The sequence below is a fragment of the Oryctolagus cuniculus genome, chromosome 13, assembly GCF_051225735.1.
Source record: "Oryctolagus cuniculus isolate XC-2025 breed Fujian yellow rabbit chromosome 13, ASM5122573v1, whole genome shotgun sequence".
Classification (NCBI taxonomy): Eukaryota; Metazoa; Chordata; class Mammalia; order Lagomorpha; family Leporidae; genus Oryctolagus; species Oryctolagus cuniculus.
In genome coordinates this window covers 75,153,637-75,161,155 of record NC_142879.1, presented here as the reverse complement: position 1 = coordinate 75,161,155, position 7,519 = coordinate 75,153,637, and positions in this window count along the sequence as shown.

Sequence of the window (7,519 nt, the reverse complement as noted above, 5' to 3'; positions counted from 1 at the left end):
ATTTTTATTTTAAAGGGAAGAAAGAGAGAGAGAGAGAGAGAGAGAGAGAGATCTTCTATCTGCTGGTTCACTTCCCAAATGCCCATAACAGCTTGGGCTAGATAAAGTTGAAGCCAGTAAGTCTGGAACTCAATCCAGGTGCCCCAGGTTGGTTGCAGGTACCCAAATACTTGAAGCATCAATTTCAAAATGAACCAGAAAATTATTGAAGTCTTTTATGTTTCTACTACTTTGAGCAGACAAATCATCTTAATGGTAGTAACCATGAATTTAATATCTTTAATTGACCTGACCTGCCTCAGTGCCTTGTATGTATGTAAACACCAATAAATATTTATTGATGATGCTAATGATGTTTGTAATGAAATGACTCATTAAAGTAAATAAAGAAAAAATCTTATATGTATGAGTTCTTATTTAGGATGAACACACCCTGAAGCCTATGACTTAGGAAGGCAAGTCAGCAGGAATCAGACATTTAGGTGTATTGCTTTTTTTTTTTTTCCCCACAAGGTAATTATGTAAGCCCACTGTCAGGAGGTGATGTGCAATGGCCACACTGTGCTCCTGGGCCCAAGGAAGAGCTAATAAACATATGAATAGCATAATTTTCTTTAGAAAGAAAAGACTTTGCCTTTATGATATGATGATAAATATATAGCATTGAGAGCCCTGCAAGATGATAATCTGAAAACTGTTAAAAGAATAAGTTATGCCATGGCCTTTCTTTGTGCCTTAACCTCATCACCAGATTTCTGTTTGTTGCCAGGGATTTGGTTTCTCCAAGCTAGCAATTCTGCCCTGGGCATTCCTGTGGCCTAATGAGAATGAAGTAACATGGAAGATGTTACCATCCCAAAGGGCAAAATGCCACCTCTGCAGGGGCCAATCTTGGGCAAGTTTGGAGAGGAGAGAAAAGAACTGAGATGAGATTTAGAGCTGGAAGAAGCTCCAAGGGCTTGTATCTTGCAATATGATCCAAGCAAACCTAAAGTGTAATGGAGAGCATATACTAGTATTGCTCTTACTTCTTTACTAAGGCTTTCACTATTGACCATTCTTTTATGTGCGTGTGACAAAGATTCCTTAGAGTGTCTTCCAATGATGTGACAGAGTAATAAGGATGTGTACACCTGCCTGAGATTTTGGCATTCTTGGTAGATAGATCCCTGGTTATCTGCCTTCAGCGAACTTAAGACTTGTCCCAATTGTTGCTGTTGAAGCAAACAGTGGTGCTGTCAAAAGACCGCTGAACTGTAGGTATCAGGAGACTGGAGTCCAAGCTTCATTGTCAATCCCCTGTGGGAACCTGGTCAAGTGAATTCATCTCTCTGGGTCGAGGTCTATAGAATGTGAAGGCTGAGTTAGATGAACATTTGCCATCCCGCAGATGCTTGATAATTTTTATTTTAATGTGATTATTGCTCAATACTTCCCAGCTTTCTCCGGCAGCCCCTGATATGTATGCATGGAAAGATAACCTATCAGAGCAAGGATTATTGTACAGTGCTTTATTGCACAGTGTTCAATGAGCATTTAGTGCCTGACATTCTTCTTGCCACAAAAAAAAGCAATGGCTTGCTCCTCGCCTCCTCTAGGTTTTTGTTCAAATGTTACCTTCTTGGTGATGCCTTTGCAGCCCAGCCTATGTTAGTAGAAACCCACTCTCCCTTCCTCACTTTCTATCCCTTTTCTCTGCCTTCTATCTTTTTGTTGTTGTTGTTCTTTACAATACTATCACCATCTGTCATACAGCATCAGACAGGGTCCATGCAAGAGCCAGAAACCACATAATCAAATCAACAGAGAGAATTTAATAGAAAAAGAATCTTTACCAAATAATCAGATAACTGGAAATGGAACAAAAGGCAATTGAGATTGGCACTGCAGGTGGTATTACACGGAACAGCTAAGGCTGCTGGTGTTAGGAGCCGAGTTTGTGCTCCCCCAATTCCGTACGTTGAAAGCCTAAGCTCTAGTATCTCAGAAAGGAGATTGTATTTGGAGATAGAACCTTTAGAGAGACATTAAGTTACATGAGATCCTATGGATGGACCCTAATCCAATATGACTGATATCCTTATAAGAAGAGAAGATTAGGAAATGGAGGCACACAGAGAGAAGACAACATGAAGAGGGGGAAGAAAAGACCTATAAGCCAAGGAGAGAGGCTGTACAAGAGGCCAACCCTGCAGACACCTTGATCTTGTAATTCCCGCCTCCAGAACTGTGAGACAATACACTTCTCTTGCTTAAGCCACCCAGCCTGTGGTTTGGTTTGGCAACCTGGACAAACTAATACCTGTTGGGGAGAACAACAGAAAAAGACAGGGATTATTAAAATTTAGAAGCCTGGTGTCAGGACTCCCTGAGCTGAAATGAAGGCCTCGGAGGAGGGGGAATCCTGCTAGTTTGGGGATAGGGTGGGGTCTATCGGGGTTGGTGGTAATGAGGCTGGGTTCTGTAGCACGGGAAAACCGCAAGTTGGGTTCACCTGCTCTGTGTGCAATCCACGATTCCTTTCAAGGATCCCACCCTTAGCGGACTCGGAACGACTGGAGGAGCAGGTTCCATCTTCCTCCCGGACTCGTGACATCTCCCTCTAGCGCCCTCTGTTGACAAAACCTAACACAGCATCCGGCGAAGCACGATGGCGACCATATGGTTTCCATTGCACAATCGTGAAGTAGGGTTGCTGTGGAAAAGCAAAAGCTTAATAAAGTTAACTCAAATTATCTTTCCTGTCTCTCTGATGCCAATAGAAGCTCAAGAAGTGCAGAAATTATTTTTTTTATTTACTTTTGTATTTTGAAAACCTAGAATAGTGCCTGGAATGTAATAGGTACCTAATAAGTATTTATTGAAATAATTAATTAAAGTCTTCTAAATTTTACTTTGGGTGGGGGGAGGAAGCAACATTTTGTTAATGACAAAACAGAGTCCCAAAGAAGCTGAATGGTTTGGGAACTAAGTAAGGATATTATAGCTATTTATTTATTCTCTGTCAAATAAGCTTGGATAAGCTGCCTGCATTTAGATAAGCTGACTGCATTGGCCGTCTTTGACTTCTCCTTCTGGTTGTTTCTTTGGGAATTCGTGTCGGAGATCGAACTCTATATTCAACTTCAGATTAAAGCTTGGAGTGGTGGTATTCATGGTTAAAAATAATTGGTTGACAAAGGGCTCAAGAAAATGTATGATATTTAATGCCATACAATATTTAATAGTATAATAATAGCACAATATTTCTGGTGATGTCTTAAATAGTTCTTGTATTATCTCTGTAAGGTAAGGATTATGATGCACATACCAAAAAACAAAAGCAAACAAAAATAAGCAGTCCTCAGACAGAATGTTCAGGTTGTCTACCCAGCATTGCTCAAAAGTTTTGTGAATCAGATGGGGATCTAAGTGTGGAGTACTGAACCATAACAATTTTCCTGTAAGCTAACAACACTGGACAAACTACAAATCTTCTATGGAATGCAGTTTTTCTTTCCAATGTTTACAACAGCAGCTTTATAAGTTTGAGTATTAAATGAAGTAGTATTTACAAAGAACCTTAAAATAAGTCTTAGTAAGATGATTTCTGATTGCCTTCTAGATATCCTTCCATCTTTTATTTTGCCCTTTCCCTTTACTCATTGTCTTTTGATGAATGCAACATCTCCAAGATTTCAATTATTTGACATTCATTGAGAATAGTATTCTTTGCAACAGTTAGCATTATATATACAGTCCATTTTTAAATTATATATATTCAAGTGTACAGCTTGCCATTTTGGCTGGCACCACGGCTCAATAGGCTAATCCTCCGCCTGAGGCGCTGGCACACGGGGTTCTAGTCCTGGTCGGGGCGCCGGATTCTGTCCCAGTTGCCCCTCTTCCAGGCCAGCTCTCTGCTGTGGCCCGGGAGTGCAGTGGAGGATGGCCCAGGTCCTTGGGCCCTGCACCCGCATGGGAGACCAGGAGAAGCACCTGGCTCCTGCCTTCGGCTTGGTGCAATGCGCTGGCTGTAGCGGCCACTGGGGGGGTGAACCAACAGAAAAGGAAGACCTTTCTCTCTGTCTCTCTCACTGTCCACTCTGCCTGTCAAAAAAAAAAAAAAAAGCAACTTGCCATTTTGATAAACATACATAGTGAAATGATTGCTATAATCAAGCAAATGATCTAACAACTTCCCTAGTTACCAGTTTTGTGTGGTAGGAGCACCTAAGAGCTATTCTGTTAGCCACTTTTCTGTACAATATTATTTTTTTAAAGATTTTATTTATTTATTTGGCAGGCAGAGTTACAGCTAGTGAGAGAGAGAGACAGAGTGAGGTCTTCCTTCCGTTGGTTCACCCCCCCAAATGACCACAACTGCCGGAGCTGTGCCGATCTGAAGCAAAGAGCCAGGAACTTCCTGGTCTTCCATGTGGGTGCAGGGCCCAAGAACCTGGGCCAACTTCTATTGCTTTCCCAGGCCACAGCAGAGAGCTGGACTGGAAGAGGAGCAGCTGGGACTAGAACCAGCACCCATATGGGATGCCGGTGCCACAGGCAGAGGATTAACCTAGTGCGCCACGGTGCCGGCCCTTGTACAGTATTATTTACAGTAGTTCTAGTGCTATATATTAGCTCACCACACTTCCTCACCCACATGCTGCAGACTTGTACCCTTTGGTGTACTCCTCATTTCTTTGCCCTCCTCACCTCTGGTAACTATCCTTTAACCTCCTGCTTCTGTGAGTCTGACTTCTTAGCATCATGTCCTCCAGATTCCCCCATGTTGTCTAAAATAGCTACATAGGACCAGTCTGACATGGATACCCTGCAAGAGCAGGGACTTGAACTAGATAAAGGCTGTTTCTGTCTCACACAATGGAACCATGGACATGAGTAGTCCAGAGCTGGAATGGAGGCCCTACAGACAGATTTCAGGTACACAGGCTATTCCTGTTGGTTTTGAAATCATTCCTTGAAGAAGCCTTCATTTCCTGAAGTGGTTTTTGGAACACGAGCTGATGCCTAGATTGTAGGTTGGAGAATGAGAAAATTAGGTGGGTCAATAGCGTTCACCTACCATCAGCTTCCTGCAAATCCACAACATCCTTCCTTTCGTATCATTGGTCATACTTAGCACATGAGGCATGTCTTGGTTCAAGGGAGGCAGGAAAATGAAGTATTGTGGCTGCGTGTCATGTCAACACGATTCATGGGGACATCAAGTTACCAAGGAAAAAAGGTCATATGGACAATACATGTGCTGCATGGAGCACATATTTCTTCTTCTTCTTCTTCTTCTTTTTTTTTTTTTTTTGACAGGCAGAGTGGACAGTGAGAGAGGTAGAGACAGAGAGAAAGGTCTTCCTTTTCCGTTGGTTCACCCCCCAATGGCTGCTGCAGCCGGCGCACCACGCTGATCCGAAGGCAGGAGCCAGGTGCTTCTCCTGGTCTCCCATGGGGTGCAGGGCCCAAGTACTTGGGCCATCCTCCACTGCACTCCCAGGCCACAGCAGAGAGCTGGCCTGGAAGAGGGGCAACTGGGACAGAATCTGGTGCCCCGACCGGGACTAGAACCCACTGTGCCAGCGCCGCAGGTGGAGGATTAGCCTAGTGAGCCGCGGTGCTGACCACATATATCTTCTGATGTAGGGGCTTCCTCTGCCTAGTCTCCTCTCTGTTCCGAGGTCTTTCTGATCCCTTGGATGCTTTGGCTATTGGGGCTCTTAAAGAAAAAGTGAGCATTTATAGAGAAACAGGGCAAGGAGTTTGGTGGCCTCAAAACTCAAATGACAGAAGTACTTTTAGTGACGATTTTTGAGCCTTGAATATAAAATATGGAATAAAAATATATAATTATTTACTGAATGCTGCTAAGACTTATTTCAAGGTTCTTTATAAATATTATTTCATTTAGTACTCAAATTTATGAAGCTGCTATTGTAGACATTGGACACATGAGAAACGCTTTAAGGTTTCTTGTGCCATTTCACATGGCACTTAAGGCAGAGGCGAGATTTGCATTTGGAGGCTCATTCATTCCAAAGACTGAATTCAACCTCTGCATTCCTCTGCCTCCTATCATGAGGAGGAGAAGGGACAGCAAGGTAACAATGGGCAAGGTCTATTTTGAGGTGGGAACAGACTGTTCCTATCTCCATAGCTTCTACCAAAGGACATCAGAGGAGCCCTGCTAGTGGCATGGGCCCCACTCTTTCAGGTCCACTTCAACATCACCTCCAATCTACCACATGCTGGTTCCTTTCTTGGAAATCTTAGATTGGATTTTGGATGAATCGAACTGTGGGAACAGAATGGAGAGATTTGGAGGAGTGAATAGGGAACTCCCCTCTGATGATGGATAGGAAAGAAAGGGGAAGGTTCCACAGAGCAGGCTGCCATGTCGCTGGTTGAGCTCTAGAGAAAAGCTGCACTTCCTTTTTTTGTGGTCCCAGCATGGTCTGGAATTCAAAACAAGTCTCTCCAGTTCTGTCTCCTCTGAGTCATGACTGAGAGCCTGACTCCCATGGCCTCCTGCATTTCTGGTCAGCTTGGGATCCACTCCTCTTATCCAAGTTTATTTGGTCCCCCCCCCCCTTTTAATAACAGAGGGGCTACAATTATAATGGGTTCCTATAATCAGAATGTATTTAGAATGTAATTTCTATCAGCACAGACCCTGTAGTCGCACTGACTGGAATCAAATCCAGATTCATCTCTTATTAGCTCTTGTGACCTTGGACGAATTTCTTTACCTCTCTGCGCATCAATTTTTAATAGAATGATGCATGGTACATGGTTACTATTATATACATGCTTAATATTATTATTACTATTTCTGTTTTACCTGTGATGAGATAAAAACTTCTGCCTTTGATGGTCCCAGAATACAAAGAAATAGTCTAATAATAATAATAATAATAATAGCTACTGTTTATTGATGGTTTATTACATGTCACAGATAGCTGAACATTTTATGTCAATTTAGTTCATTATTACTTCTGACAGTTCTGTGAGGTAGGCAATTCTATCCCTTATCCCATTTCACAAATAAGAAGTTGAGGCCCTGAGAAATCAAGTAATTTGTCCATGATCATTGATAGGTAATCATCAATTCAGCATTTATCCATAGGCCAGAGTCGAACATCTGTATTTCTTCCTTACACTGTAATCACCGTGCACTTGCTCTATGTGGAGTAGGCTGGATAAAATTGTTCTAGCATCTTTTTAGTTCCAAATGATACATGCCACATATTTCTCAAATATCTTACATTTGTATAGCTCTTTTTTTTTCACATTATGATGAATTAGTTCATGTTCTGGTGTATATGCCGCAGTTCATTGGCATAAAAGGCATGTAAGTCTTTGAGTAGATAAGAAAAAATCACTCAACTTAGTTAATATCTATGAGTGGTTTTTTTTTTTTTCCTTCTCTTAGCTCTGACCTAGAAATAACTCCTTTTGCCAGTGTGTTGAGTAGATAACTTTAAGCGGTAGGGCTAAGAAAGAAATCTGAAACTGGTGGTAGCCATGT